Source organism: Talpa occidentalis, unplaced genomic scaffold, assembly GCF_014898055.3.
Source record: "Talpa occidentalis isolate TD23 unplaced genomic scaffold, MPIMG_talOcc4v2.1 talOcc4.16, whole genome shotgun sequence".
Classification (NCBI taxonomy): Eukaryota; Metazoa; Chordata; class Mammalia; order Eulipotyphla; family Talpidae; genus Talpa; species Talpa occidentalis.
In genome coordinates, this window is record NW_023601653.1 from 74,154,175 (window position 1) to 74,170,249 (window position 16,075).

The window sequence follows — 16,075 nt, forward strand, 5'->3', positions numbered from 1 at the left end:
TGGGCTCCTTCTCCCTCTCAAGCCCCCAGGTCCGACCCCCCAGGTGGGCAGCGCGGGCAGCGGCGCTGGGTGCCCGGAGGGGGGTGCTGGGGGGCTGCGTCCCCGAGGTCCGGGTCACGTTCCGGGAAAAGGAGTCGGGGGGTGTGCTGGGCCCGGGAGAGGGGGCTGGGCGCGGGGCTCCCGGACGGGGGCTCCCCCAGCGCACCCCCGCGTCTAGACCCGGGCGGCGCGGGGAGGGCAGGGCGGGCGCGGGCGGCGGGAGGCAGGTGCGCCGCCCCGGTCCCGGGGAGCCCCGGGAGGGGTGCGCGGGCCGCGCGGGTGGGAAGGAGCGAGCGGGGCCGCCGCGGCTGCCGGGGGCGGGGAGGAGGCGGGAGGCGGGGCGGAGGCGCGGAGCCCCCGGGATCCACTCGCCCGCGCCGGCCCCTGCACTCGCAGCCGCGGCCGCCGCCCGCCCCGCAGCCAACTCGGGGCGGAAACTTGCTCAGGTCGCGCGCCCCGGGGGACCGCGCGCGGCCCGACCCCCGCCCGGGCCCAGGGCCTCCTCCGGGCGGCGCCGACTCCGCACCCCGGCGCCCCCGCCCCCGAGCTCGGGGTCCCGGGGCCGAGCCGGACGCCCCCACCCCGGCGGCGGGAGAGGGCGCGGGCTCCGCGGGCCGGGGCGGCCGGACGCGGCTCCACGGGCCCGGCGCAGGCTGCCCCAGCATCTGGGGGCGCCGGGCGGACGCCTCGGCGGGACCCCGAGCGCAGCGCGCCCGCCTCGCCGCGGATGCCGAGCCCGGAGCGGCGGCCCGAGCGGCGCGCGCCCTGAGCGGAGCGGCGGGGTCGCCCCGGGCCCCGCCGGCGGGGGGAGCCCCCGGAGCCCCCCGGAGCCCCCAGGACCGCGCGCGCCGCGGCGTCCGCCGACCCGGCGCAGCCGAGCGCGCGAGGAGCGGAGCCCGCGGGCCCGAGCGGCGGCGGGACGCGCAGGTAAGCGCCGCGCCGCGGAGGGAAGGGCGCCCGCGGGCCTGCGCCGCCCCCCGGCCTCCCGCCCCGGCCCCGGCCCCCGCGGAAACTTCCCCGCGCCCGTCCCGGCGTCGCGGGCCGGCAGGGTGCGGGCGCCGCGGGCTCTGGGGGTCCCGGAGCCCCGAGGGGCGGCTGCGGGGAGCGGGCCCTGCCCTCCCCACGGGCTCGCGGGGCGCGGGGCGCGCGGAGCCGTCGGGTGGGGGCGGGCGGGGAAGCCGGTCGCCCCCGTCGGGGACGCGACCAGAGCTGGGGCGGCCGGCGGGAGCGTCGGCGCCCGCCGCGGGCAGGTGGGCTCGGCTTCCCCCCCCCAGCGCCTCGCGGGGGCCCCGGGGCCGGGCGGCGGAGGGGTGGCGGGGGCTGCCGCCCGGCACCCCGCGGCTGTCGGAGAAAGGAGAGCCGCGTCCGAGCTGCCCGCGCACCTTCCCCGGCTGGAGGGCTGCGCCCCGCGGCGCCGGCCCGGGGTGGGGCTGCTCGGGCATCGCTGTGACCCCGCGCGCGGGCTTCGTGCGGCGCCTGCATCCCCGCCCGAACCCCGCGCAGGTCAAGGCTGCGCCTCACCCTTCCCTGCCCCGGGAGGGGGCAGAGACCTTTCTCCCGCTCCAGTATTTGGCGAGGCGCGGGAGTCAGAGCCAGGTTTGCTCGATCTTTACAACCTGCAAACCGTTGTCAGGGAATTCAGCTTGCTTGGCGCACGCCCGGTTCTCTTTTACAGGCGGGGAAACTGAGGCCACTCAGGCCAGGGCTGGGTTATTCATCTGGGAACGCGGGGATTTGCTGGCTGCGTGCCCTGGTCCTTCATTGCTTTTGCCACCTGGCCGCGTGGGCAGCAGCTTTCAGTTTCTACCACCCTGGACAGAGTTTCAATCTGGTACTTGAGGAGAAAGACTCGACATCATGTCACCAATCCTCTGAGCTGCTCCTGTCACCGAGCGGTGTGCCCACTTGACAGAGCTGGGATGGGACGTGGGTGCCATGCCGCCCGTGCCCGCACAGAAGCTGGTGGGTCAGGGGGGCACCATCACTCTCCTGCCCAAGCACCAGCACTCGTGGGCACACCTGATGGAAACCTCAGCAACCCTTTCTGTGGCTGACCCCCAGGGCCACAGGGGTGCGAGCCACAGGTACATCCTCAGAAAGTCTGAGGACTCTTTTTTGGACTCGGCTGCCCCTGCTGCTGTTTGATTCAGACGTGGGGTTTGCTTATCAAAGGCAAGACTCCAATCTGGCATGGATGGGCGGATGCCAGGCCCGGAGCTTGTGCCCACACGCCTGTCTAGGCTCACACACACGCAGGCCCTGGCAAACACACCAACCTCCAAGAGGTGGAAAGCTGAGTGGTGGTTTTCCTCCATTTCAAAATAGTGTCTGTTCTCTCCTCGACACAGAAGATTTGCGGTTATAAATAGCAAGGAGGTGTGCCTCCTCCAAAGGAAAGCCAATTCTGAGAGACCTCTTCTGTGCAATTGTTAGAGGGTGATGCAGTGGGGGCTCTTCGTGGTGATGTCAAGTCCAGGGGACCGGGGAAGGCGGCAGACTAAAGTCAGGTTTCCACACTGAAACCTGGAGTGTGGCGCTGACACCGGGGCAGGAGGTGAATGCAGAAGGGACCTAAAGAGACAGTGTGTGGAGAAATACTGAAGAGCAGCTGTGAGCAACACCTCCGCCTCCTTTCTTAAAGAAAATCAGACAGAGGCAGAGGGCGTGTGACACACTGTGGGGTCTGCCTGCCAGGGGAGCAGGAGCCAGCCTTGGAGGAGCTTGCTGGCCCCTTTCCACTCCTGGATTTCCTACTTTCCCAGGCTCTCATTTCTTATGCACTTCAATATGAATGTGGAGCAAGAGTGTGTGCATGTGCGTGTGTGTGTGCGTGTGTGTGTGCAGTAGGTGTTTGCTCAGGGTGTCTAAAACCATCCCCTCATTTAGCTCCTTTGGCGGTTGGTTGTCTTACTGGCTTGAAACAACCCTTTCTCAAATGTTTTCTATTCCTCAAGCATGAGTGAAAAGGATGTTACCAAATTGCTGGGGGCCGTCTGCTCTGGAAAGAAAATATCTGGATGGTTTTTCACCTGCGTATTTCATCCTCTTATTCTGGTGGCAGCTGGAAGATTTTTGTTTGCTCTTCTTCAAGAAGGGCAGAGGACCAGGCTAGTTCGTCTGTTCCAATTCTTACTTCTGGGATCGTTCTCCTGGCTTCTGGAGTGCTGCAGCCTGCCATCTCTAGCACCGGAGGAGATTTTACATAGTCCCGGCCTTCCCCAAAATAAACTCCAGTAAGTCCACAGAAGCTTTCCTGTTCTCCATTCTGACTGTGTCCTCCCAGCTCTTTTTGAAACCACCTGTCGTCATCTGTCGCCTGCACAGGTCTTCAGACTCACCTTTGTTCCAGCCCCACACCTGAGTTTTTGTGGTGGCTGGTGACTTTGTAGCTCCTTCAGGTCTCTCAAGACTCACATCAGCCATGGTAGATATAAAAATCCTCTAGTGAGGAGAGAATGTGGGGATGCCTCACCCTCACCTGACGCCCCCCCTTGTGTGGTTTCTAGTGAGCATCTTCGAATTGCATCCAGGCCTGCGGGAAAATCAAGCAGAGGAGGGGGCGGAGGCACTAGGATAAAGATGAAAAGACCCTTTAAAGTCAAAATAACCTTCTAGCCATCTCTGTGGTGCAGTCTGCCCACCTCCCAGGGCAGCGTGTTAGGCCGAACCCCAAAAACTGGCCTGCTATTTGGTAGAGTTCTGCCTGGACTTCCCTTCATTGCCAAGTGCCAGGTCAGGGGAGCAGGTGACGGCACCTACCAGGCCCTCTCCTCCCTGCCAGCGCTGTTTACCTGACTAAATTTAAACCTCCGCCCCCTCCATCCCAGCTTGACCCACTGGCTGCCAGTCTCACCACTGCTGACCGCCTGGCAGCGCTTCCCGACTTCTTTGCCCCTGCGGTTGCAGTTGGGTCTTTTTGTGCTGCATGAATCCTCTCCCAGACTTTCTAAAGTTGGTCTCTCTCCTCCCTGCTTCTCCACCCATGTGGCTTTCTTCCCAACTTTTTTTCCTCCTGGGTGATTTAGAACTCAGTTCAGTACTGGGGGGAGACTCCTCTGGCCCCTCCATGTACCCCACGTAGAGGTTCAGGAAACCCACACTTGGGCTCCTGGTGCTCACCATAATCATTTCCAGCCAGCTGGGCCCCCCAGAACCCCTGAGCAACTGCAGTGCTGGCTGCAGTGAACCTTAAAGGGACAGGGTTATTTTCTCAGATTTGTTTTGTTTTAGTACCCCCTAAACACCAAGACGACCCCCCCTCCCCTGCCCCCACAAAGAACCCAATCCAACCCAGTCCTGGTTTTCTGAGTCACTGTCTTTTCTTGAGGCTTTGCCAGAATGTTTATTTTGGAGGGGTGGGTGAGCTGCATGTAGCTTCTCCTCTCTGACTGTTACCTTGTCAACATGGTGAAGGGGTTGGATTGGCCTAGAGTTCCCTGCCAGTTCTATTACTTTGTTGTCCTAAACAGCCTTCCTTAGGTGCTTCAGGTTTTTGTTTTGTTTTTTTTTAAAGATTTATTTATTTAGGCATACAAGAACTGGGCTACAGGCCAGAGGTGTTGGGGGGTAAGAGGATTCACCAGAGACAGAGTGGGGAACAGAACAGGCGGATTGACTGAAATACACTGCTGAGGGGAGCAGCGGGCAAGTCAGGAGAGGTCTGCTCTGCCATGTGGGTAGCTCCCTGGCTGGGGATCAAACTTGTGCTGCAGTGGCTGTGGATAGCTTCATAGGTTGTGTCTTAACCCCTTGCGCCACCAGGGAGGCCCTTAGGTGGTTCAGGTTTTGGAAATCCCTCTGCTGAGGACCAGAGCTGGGGGTAGGGAAGCAGCCAATCAGAGGAAGTGTGGACCCACCAAGGGGGCTGACTCTAGCCCTGTCTCCTTCACAGAGTTAGTGTCTCACAAATCGGTGGTGGTACAGGCAGGGTTTGTGGTGAAGCAAGAGGCTCAGGTTATGCTCCTGGCTTTGGTTTCTGCCTTGCAGGAGTGTGTGATTAGTTGGCATCCCGGAGATTATGGGAGGCTGTCTCCACTTTTGGATGACTTCAGAGCTGGTTCCCGAGTTCCTATGGAAAGCTATTGGGTTTCCATCCAGTCCTCTCTCTACAACTTCCATGAGTCCCAGAAATGCTAACTCTCCAAGGTTGCTCTTATCTGATTAATATACAAAAGGGGTGAGAAGTGGATTTCCCAAAACTTGCTAAACCACAACTGGGCTCAGGTTAGAAAAGGCAGTAGATTAAAAAGTTCTTGGTTTACAAAGCTGAGCTCCCAAAGGTCACTGCAGAGTTATCGGGAATGTGGTCAGTAGACTTGCTCCGAGTCCTGCTGGGGGAGTGAAGAATATGATAACAAAGCTTTTTTGACACCAGCCCTGGGTAATCCTGTTTACTGCTGAGTCTCACACTGCCCTTGGCTTACAGAGGGGAGCTGGACTTCACAGGGAGAAGCCACAGAGCAGCCCTGAGCTCTGGGCTTTGCTGGGCCTGCCCCTGTGGCATCTCTGAGTTTGAACTGGATTCTTGCGCCCTTATCCATTCTTCCTCCCAGCAAATACCCTGAGATGCTAGGAGGCTTCCATTGTTGTGGGATTTGGGGGTACAGTTGAGTCCCTTCATAGATTCATCTCTAAGATTATGTACTACACATATATTCATTGGGAAGTTTCTCCTGGAAAAATTTGAGTAATGAATTACTAAATCCTTCCTACAAATCTTGTTTGGGCTCCAAGACCTGCAATCAAGGTAATTCAAGCTTTAAAGAGATTTCGTATATAGGTTTAAAACTATGTGAAATGGGGCCTCCCCGGTGGCGCAGCGGTTGAGCGCTGGGTTGCGAAGCTGCGCGCGGCCTCTGCGGCGCCGGTACGATCCCCGGCTGCTCCCCGGCCACCGGAGGAGGGTCCCACATGGCGCGCAGACCTCTCCTGCCGCCCGCTGCTCCCCTCAGCAGTGTACTTCGGTCCTTCTGCCTGCTCTGCTCCCCACTCTGGCTCTGGTGAATTCTCTCACCCTCCCGCGCTTCTGACTGTACCCAGTGCATGTATAAACAAAACAAACAAACAAACCAGCAAACAAATAAATAAAGCATGCCTCTATAAAAAAAAAAAAAAAAAAAAAAAAAAAACTATGTGAAATGCCTTATCATAAGCAGGAGCTGGTGAAGGAGGGTGCGGAGTGTTCTAGATTGTACCATCAGGATATTCCATGATACAAGAGGCTATCGACGGCAAAGAAAGACAAGAGAGACTAAAACAAGGGCCTGCAAATCAGACTGCTTGCGTGTGAGTCCTGGTTGCTTTGTAACCTTAAGCAGCGCAGGATACCTGCCTTTGCTGTGCCTCCCTTGTTTCTTCACATGCAAAATGAAAGCAGTAACTTTATACTTATCCCATATGCTTGCTGTGATGAGAGTCAGTGTGTGGAAAGCCCCGCAGCCATGATCTGGGACGTCACAGGGCTGCACAAGTATTAGCTATTATGGCTCCTACAAAAGCTAAGCTTGGAAACAACCCAAATGCCCAAAAATAGATGACTGGATCAAGAAGATGTGGTACATATACACCAGGGAATATTACTCAGCATTCAAAAAAGATAAACACATGCAGTTTGCAGCAACATGGATGGAGCTGGAAGGGATCATGCTCAGCGAAATAAGCCAGAAAGAAAAAGAAAAATACGGGATGGTCTCACTCATAGCAGGAATCTAGAAAACCTAAATAAGGGACCAGGAAAATGAATAACTATAAGAAAGTGAAAATCAAAATCAACAAAAAACTGTGAATCAGAGACACTCTATGGGGGGCAGAGGGCGGGAGGGGAGGGATTGGGGTCAAAATAAGGGGGTTGCAATTGTATGGGGAATATAAAAAATAATATTTTTTAATATTTTTAAAATAAAATTTATTTTAAAAAATAAATGTTTATAGATGACAAAAATAATAATAATAATAATAATAATAATAATAATAATAACAAGGCTTCATGGCCGGGCAGCCAGAACCCTGGGGCCTGTGCGAATAACCACTCAAAATGTTGCCATGTTGTATTTTCTTTTTAAAAAAAAAGATTTATTTATTTATGCATACAAGAATTGGGGTATAGGCCAGAGGTGTGGGGGTGAGAGGATTCACCAGAGACAGAGTGAGGAACAGAGCAGGTGGATTGACCGAAGTACACTGCTGAGGGGAGCAGCGGGTGAGTCAGGAGAGGTCTGCTGCGCCATGTGGGTAGCTCCCTGGCCGGCCAGGGATCAAACTCATGCTGCAGTGGTTGCGGACAGCTTCATAGGTTGTGTCTTAACCCCTTGTGCCACCAGGGAGGCCCCAAGTTGTATTTTCTTATTCTTAAAAAGGTAACCCTGTGAAATCAAATCTAAAGTCAGCTTTGCATATAAAGGGGAAGATCAGATTTGAGAATTTTCTCTTTTCCCCATGGCTAGGCCAGTCTGCCACTGTAAGACTGGGCAGGATAATGAACCAGTCAAGGGGAAAGCTTTCAAGGTCTCATCAGGTGCCACCAAGGGCCACACAGGTAGCTGAAGTGAGGGAGGAGGAGGCGGGGTTGATACTGCATTAGGGCTGTGGAGGGCTGTGGTACACCTGAAGGGCGTCTGAATTCAGACCTTAAAACTCAGAATCAGCCCTACCAAACTGCCTGACTGGGTGCTGTCCTCTCTGCTTCCTTCCTCTCTGCTTCCAAAGGACCTAGAACATTCTCCCATGCTGCTATTACTCAGAGGATATTTTCACCCATGTGTGTAACCAGATTGAGAGGTGGTGGAGGGATGTGCTGCTTCTTGCCCAAGGCCTTGCACTCAGGTGCTCAGTATCTCCCTAGAACTCACCTCTTTGGCCCCAGGTTGCCTGGAACAGATATCCAGTAAAGGCTTGTGGAGTATAATTTGCAAAGACCTGATAGGAAGATCTCTATTGTGCCAGGGGCTATTGCCTCATCGCCTCCTTTTTGATGCACAATCTTCCCCTGGTCTAGCACACCTTGCTCTCCTAGTTCCCCTTCTCCCTTGCTGGCAGCGGCTTTCCTGGCTTTCTTTATCTCCTTGGACGGTCTTTCTGCTTGCTGTACGCTCTGATGGCTATACTGCTGTGCGCATGCTCACACATTTCAGGTCTTTATCTCCTGACTGCTCCTCTCCCTTGACCTTCAGACTGGTCTCTGCAGTTGCTTAAGCAACACCTTCTCCAGGAGGCATCCCAGCCTGACCTGCTGACCTTCCCCCTTCCACCTGCTTGTTGCACAGCCTTCTCCACCGTGTCCTTCTGGTTGCTCATAAACCATGCCATTCACCGTGGAGTCGTTTCTCTCTCTCTCACTGTCCACATCCAGGCCCGTCAGTAAGTCTTGTCAAATCTCATGTCAGGAGAGACCCAAATCCCTGGCCACTTCTCACCTCCTCCGCCCGTCTCCTCCTGGCTCACTCCACCAGCAACTCTCTGGAATCCCAGCGGTAATGTCCTAACTGGTCTCTCTCCTGTGCCATCGGCAGTGGTCCTGTCAGGTCATGTCACTTTCCCCCTCAGAGTCCTTGATGGTCTTCTGTCTCATGCAGGAGAAGGCAGAGTCCTCACAGTGCTCACTTGCCTGGGTTATCTCCCCAGTTTCCTTCTGAAACCTCTATCCTCTCCTTCGTTTTAGCACATTGGCCTTTGCTTATCTGTGAACCCACTAGACATGTTTCTGCCTCAGGGCCTTGACCTTGCTGGTTCTTCTGCCTAGACTGCCCTCCCCACTTCTCTTCATGCTCCTTCCTCAGACCATTTATCAAAACGACTTCAGCCAGGGAGCCTCCCCAGTGGCGTAGCAGTTGAGTGTAGTCCTGTGAAACTGTCCGCAGCCTCCGCAGCACTGGTTCGATTCCCCGCTGGCCAGGGAGAAACTCACATGGTGCGGCAGACCTCACCTGCCTCGCCCGCTGCGCCCCTCAGCAGTGTACTTCAGTTAATCTGCCTGTTCTGCTCCCCACTCTGTTTCTGGTGAATTCTCTCACCCTCCCATGCCTCTGGCCTGTGCCCCAGTTCTTGCATAAATAAATAAATAAATCTTAAAAAAAATACAAAAACGACTTTAGCCCATCTTCCATGACTTCCCCGTGTAGATTTTAACCCTCATACTTATTTCTGTGCTCCCTCCTCTGCTTTTCTTTTTTCTCCATGGTGCTTATAACCATTGAACCACCATGTTCCTTATATTTCACGTATTCATTTTCTTGTCTGCTTTCTCTTACTAGGATGGAAACACCACGAAGGCAGGGATTTTAGTCTCTGTTTGCCTTTGCATCTTGAGATCATCAGACAGTATCTGACACATCGGTGGGTGAAGGAATTAAATGAATGCGTGACAGGGTCTCATATGTCATCATGCTTGGGTCTAACAGTAGAAGAGGTGGTCCTTCACCACCCTTCCTCCCTGTCATCAGACCGCAGAGATCGGCCTGCTGGCAAGAACATATGACCCAGGCTATACCTCTGTTAGTTATAAATGTTGAAATTAAGACATGTTCACTGAAAAACAGAATTTTTTCAACTAATTTATGTTTTCATTGAAAAATATGAAGAAAGGGCCTCCCCAGTGGTGCAGTGGGTTGAGCGCAGCACTGTGAGGCTGTCTGCGGCCTCTGCGGCATGGGTTCGATTCCCAGCTGGCCCGGGAGATTCCCACATGGCGCAACAGATGTCTTCTGTCTCGCCCGCTGCTCCCTTCAGCAGTGCTTTGGGTCTGTCTGCCTGTTCTGCTCCCCGCTCTGTCTCTGGTGAATCCTCTCACCCTCCTGCACCTCTAGCCTGTGCCCCAGCTATTGTGTAAAATAAATAAATAAATATTTAAAAAAAAGAAAAAGAAAAATATGAAGAAAAGCTGAAATGATAATTCCACACTAGAGATAACAGTTGATAATGGTTTGAGGTATTCTTTTTCAGTCTGTTCTACACATACACGAATAAGCACATAGCTAATTACAATCACATGTGTGTTCCTTATGTACTTAACCTTCCTTCTGGATGGTCAGGACTTGGGGGCAAGACTGTGCCTCTTCTTATCCTTGGTACCTCTCAGGCCTGATGTATAACAGCGGCACAAAATTATAGCTCAAAGGAATGAGTGGATGTCTGTGGTCTGCGTCCTGCTAAGTAGTTGGAGTCTGGCTCTGCAGCCAGCCTCTGTGGCTTCTTTGCCTTTTTCCGCTCATAAGCTACATGGTAAATGTAACATCTTTACCCCTTTTGATTCCTTATGGTTCTAGAAACTGTTCCTTATTTTCAACCTGTTAATTCTTCCCAGTGAGAGGCTGTCCTGTGCATTGTGGAAGGTTTAGCAGTGTCCCTGATCTCCACCAACCTGCCTCCCAGTGATGACCACCAAAAAGTGTCACTAAACATACCAGGTGACCCCCAAGAGAAGACCACTGTTCTGTCTGCCTTTTTTCCTGACAATCTTTCCGTGCTTTTATTTCCCCATTGAAATTACTTGTCTTGTATCCTGTTTCTGTGCCATCTGAGTATGAGCTCTTGTGCACGCAGGGTGAATCGCAGTTCTGCTGTCTCACCAGTTGCTTGTCCTTGGTCGATCCCCACAAGGACATCTGTCACCCAGCTCGCAGACAGATCATCTGCTCCTCTGTGTCCTTCTCCAGCTCAAGATTCTGTGTGACTCCTTATTTTCCTCCTGAATAAATCTAGTATCTTTACTTTAGCATTCAATCCCCCATTCAAAATTCTACCCTAACCTAACTTTCCAGACTTTACTGCTTCCTCTAGTGCTACTGAACTGGAAATCCTGCTAATGTTCTCTGAGATCATTTTGCTCCTCTGGGAGCTCCTGTCCCTTCCTGCTTTCCTGTTCATACCTGCCTGTTCAAGGGACAGCTCAAATGCCATCATCACCTCATCCCTCATCATCACTTCTGCCAGACACCATCTCTCTGTGGCTGGGGGTTGGCTCCCTGAAGGGCTTGTACAATTCAGAGGTCCTCATCACGATGGCTTCTTAATGCCAGGTCTTATATTGTGGTTATTTGTGTCACATCTCATCTTCACTACCAGCGATGTGGCTGGAAGTCGTCCTTTTAGGGCTATCCAAGGAGTGTGCCCACACCACTCCCACGTGTACCTGGAACTGCACCCGAATCTCCTCAGAGAGGTCAGCAGCCATCCTGCTGATTGAATGGGTCCCCAGATTGGGCGAGGTGTCTTATAGCCGAAGAGGTTTTGTAGTTGTTTAAATATCAACCTTCCAGACTTTGGTTTAGTCTAGCACTGACTTCTAAGCTTTTAAAAGCCATTGTCGGGGGCCTTCCTGGTGGTGCAAGGGGTTAAGACACAACCTACGAAGCTGTCTGCAGCCACTGCAGCACAAGTTCGATGCCCAGTCAGGGGGCTACCCACATGGTGCGGCAGACCTCTCCTGACTCGCCTGCTGTTCCCCTCAGCAGTGTATTTCAGTAGATCTGCCCATTCTATTCCCTGCTCTGTCTCTGGTGAATTCTCTCCCCCCCCCCCCCACACCTCTGGCCTGTACTCCAGTTCTTGTATGCATAAATAAATCTTAAAAAAAAAAAAAAGCCATTTTCCTCCATGCTTCCTGTCCCCTATCCAGTAGAAAGCACATGGTCTTTGGGGGCAAGAGGACTTGGGTTTGAATCTGACTTAGCCACTCATAACCTGATAGACCTTATTTAGGTGTACTGAGCTCCAGTTCTTCATCCTTTTTTTTTTTTTAAAGATTTATTTGTTCATTTATTTATACAAGCACTGGGTACAGTCAGAAGTGCGGGAGGGTGAGAGAACTCACCAGAGCCAGAGCGGGGAGCAGAGCAGGTGGAAGGACTGAAGCACACTGCTGAGGGGAGCAGTGGGCGGCAGGAGAGGTCTGCACGCCATGCAGGACCCTCCTCCGGTGGCCGGGGAGCAGCCGGGGATCAAACTGGCGCTGCAGAGGCTGCGGGCAGCTTTGCAACCCAGCCCTCAACCGCTGCGCCACTGGGGAGGCCCTCCAGTTCTTCATCCTTTAAATAGCAAAATAATGCCTGACTCATACCATTATTTTGAAGATTCAATATGATATTTTATGTGAATTGGGGCAATCCTGACACAGAATATGTACACAGTCATTGTTAGCTCCCCTTTTAAACTCTTCATTGAGAAAAATGAAAGTGTCAGGAAATTGTCACCTAGATGTTTGAAATATCTGCTCAGAGGTTGGTTTGGAAAAACTGAATGTTCCCTAATTTGGTTTGTTTTGACATTGAGGAGACAAAGGAGGCCCGAACATTCACTTACAGCTACTTTTACCAAAGAGCTGTTGAGAGCGGAGCAGCTCCTTGTTCTCAGGACTTTTAACGAAGGACTCAATCTGAGAGGGGGACCCCAGGTGGCAGAGGCGATTGATGCCTTACTCATCTTTGATCCTCTCTCTGCACTGACAGCCCCGTCGCTCACCTTGTGACTGCCCCATAATATTGATGAATGAATGAGCTAGTGACTTCTGGGAAGGTTGTAATCCCTCGTTGGAGAAAATTAGTCTTGAACTGGGTTCTACCACATTTCATCCATACTGAAACACATTTTAATGCATATGAGATCAGAATATACCTAAATACTATGTGTATCATAGTTTCAGTGGGAGTTCTTTTCTCTCTTACTGCAACAAAATAATGGCACATTTTATCATTAGTAGCATCTTTGAGTTGATGAAATAAGGTAACATCATCGATCAAGATGGCCTGTCATGTCATGGCCTGATGCCTACCTTGGTGTTCCCTTAGAAATGTGCTTGTGTCGTTCAGCTCAACAGAGTGCTTAGTGTCACCTTCATATTGAACATCTGTTGACTAAGTGTGAAAATTGAGGTAAGAAATCCTAGGCAAAGGCAGATGTCCCTCAGACTCTGGGCCCTGATGCATGAGGATGCTTGGCCTCCTGGCCACTTGGAATCAGAAGTCTAGGATTTCTTTCCTTGGGTTTCCAGGGATCTTGGGCAAGTGAATTAGCCACAAGTCTCCCTTTCCTTATCTATCCATTCATGGGCTCACAATGTTGGCCTTTTCTCCTCACTTATTTCTTTGAGCAGTCCTTAGGATTGAGTGAGGTGGTGTGTAAAAGTGTTTTATAACCAGCATGAAATACTGCTCCTACCTGCAGGATGTGCAGAGTAGAAATGTGACCCAGAGACTTTGAACACCTAGCAGAGCCCCAAGTGACTCAGCTGTGATTCATTCCTGGCACTTGTCTTATTTTTCTATTTCTAAGAGACAGTTTTTGAAAGCTTTGTAGAGGCTTGTCTGGTGAGGGAAAGTAGTGTCCCAAAGGATCAAAATGAAGCCACTTCCTAGACTAGAGTGCAGGCTTGCTAGCTGCTGTCTCTTCCTTCTCCACCTCCTGTTCCTCCTCCTTCACCTTTTTCTTTAAAGATTTATTTATTTATGCATACAAGAACTGGGGTACAGGCCAGAGTTGTGTGGATAAGAAGATTCACCAAAGACAGAGTGGGGAGCAGAACAGGCAGATCTTCTGAAATACACTGCTGAGGGGAGCAGCGGGCAAGACAGGAGAGGTCTGCTGTGCCATGTGGGTAGCTCCCTGGCTGGGATCGAATTCATGCCACAGAGGCTGGTGATAGCTTGATAGCACTGAGACTTTAACCCCTGTGCCACTGGGGAGACCCCCCCACCTTCTCCATTATCTGCCTTGGTCCTGAAAACTATGTCAGGTAAAAATAATATTAACATTAATACATATATCTTTATCATGAAAGATCAAGTTTGGCAGCCTGGTCCATGCTAACTCAGTCCTGGCCCGCACCCTCACTGGTAGTGTGACCATTACACAGAGGTGGCCTCGATCAGGCAAGTTACCCAACGCTCTTTCCCTCAGTTTCTCCGTTGTTAAAATCCTTAATGGAAAGCACCTTGCAGGGCCTGGGTGCACATGGAAAGCACCCATCAGAATCAGAAGCACCCAACAGAATCAGTTCACTCTGATTCTGTTTCTAAACAACCGCAAAAAACTGCTGTTGTGCAACCACCAGTGACTCGTTCTGCTGACATAATCAAAAGCTTGGTTATAGCTGGTAAAGGGGATAGGGTTGATGTTATTTTCTTACTTAAGCACAGCATTAATAAGCTGCACAAACATGTCAATTTGACGGTAATCTGACCTCGGTAACGTTGCCCTGTCAGATGCATGCAGTTTCTTCTACTGTAACCAAATCAAGAGTCTGGGCGAAAACCTTAGCAGACAGCTTTTAAGTATTTTCTTTCAAGTGAGATTCTTGAAGTATACTGTTAAGCCTCCCTTGTGCTGAAGTCTTAGGTTGCATCTCACCTTTATGCTTATAAGCCTGGAGGCCTGCCCTCAACAAATGAGTTGAGGAGAAAAGGTGTCCTGTGATACCTGGAGTTCAGTATGAAATACACACTTCTGAGAAAATATCATGTATTTCACTGCCAGAGGCAGTCTGTATGTGGGAAAGTCCTAGAGTGTCAGAACCCTTCAGCTCCATACATTCTGCCCTCTCTGCTTTCACGCCTGCTTCCAGTTGCCACAGCTCAGAAGTGGGATGCTGACCTTTTCTTTTTAATCAACTTTATGCAAGCATAATTTGCATATTATAAATTCATACATTCTAAGTTTGCAGCTCAATACATTTGGACAAAGATATACCCAGGCAACCACCACCCGGCCTAGCCCCTCCCACACTCAGGTAACCTCTTGTCTGATTTATGTCATTCTAGATTAGTTTTACCTGTTCTAGAATTTCACACAAATAGAATTATACCAGAATTCACACTTTTTTTTTTTAGCTCTTTAGTGTTCAACTGTTTTTTTGTTCACCCTGATATCTGTGAGATTTACCCATGTTGTGATATTAGTAGTTTTTGGCTTTTTTATTACTAAGTGGTATTCCTTTGAATGAATATGCTCCAGTTTATTCCCTTTTGATGGACGCTTGGGTTAGTCTAGATTTTTTAATATAACAAACTGTCTCTAATTGGGATGTGTAGTCTATTTATATTTAATACCATTTTTTAACTTTTTATCTTGAAATCACTTTAGACTTATAGATAGGTTGCAAAATAGTTCAGAGAATTCCTGTGTACCCTTCAATTAGTTTCCTGTCATGTTAACATTTTACATAACCACAGCACAATTATCAACATCAGAAATTAACACTGTTAGAATATTATTACTCCAATGTCACAAATTTCTGGCTCCAAAACCAATCTAGTATCTCACATTAAATTTGGTTGTTATGTATCCAGTCTCCTCCAGTCACCAGAAAGGTCCTTAGGGTTTCTTTTGTCTTTTATGACCTTGACACTTTCGATGTGTGCATTTATAGACTGTTTCTCTATGGTTTGGGCTGATGGCTTTTCATAATTAGATCATCAGTGTCCATTTCTGACAGGGATACCACGAAAGTGATGGTGTGCCCTTCTCAATGTATCATTAGGAGGCAATAATGTCAGTATTTCTTACTACTGGTGAGGTTAAATGTTGACACTTAATAATGTAATTTTTGATATAATTTGGTTTAATCCACCATGTCGTTTGGTGGTTCCTCTATATATGCCTCCTTAACTAATCAGGGTCTCATTGGAGTACTGGCTCATAGTCCACATTTCACAGATATGATCATCTTACAACAGTTTATTTTATTTATTTTTTTAAGATTTATTTATTTATGCATACAAGAGCTGGGGTACAGGCCAGAGATGCCAGGGTGTGTGTGTGTGTGTGTGTGTGTGTGTGTGTGTGTGTGTGAAGAGAGAGAGACAGAGTGGGGAACAGAACAGGCAGACTGAAATATCCTGCTGAGGGGAGCAGTGGGCGAGACAGGAGAGGTCTGCTGAGCCATGTGGGTTGTTCCCTGGCTGGCTGGGGATCGAACTCGTGCAGCAGAGGCTTCAGATTGCTTCATAGTGTGGTGCTTAACCCCTTGCACCACCAGGGAGGCCTTACAACAGTTTAATTGTACTTTCTTCCATCTCTTTCTAGATTGTCACATTTTTATTTCTACATG

The 16,075-nt window shown here is 51.0% G+C and overlaps 1 protein-coding gene across 1 annotated transcript in view; it reads left to right on the forward strand.

Annotated features, from left to right (window-relative positions):
- Positions 1–941: 941 nt before the first annotated feature.
- The window catches only part of WNT5B (Wnt family member 5B), a 103,461-nt gene continuing 88,327 nt past the window's right edge, over positions 942–16,075 (forward strand). Inside the window, exon 1 of the mRNA XM_037514602.2 lies at positions 942–966. The gene's annotated coding sequence lies outside the window, so the exon portion shown is untranslated. The remainder of the gene's footprint in view (positions 967–16,075) is intronic.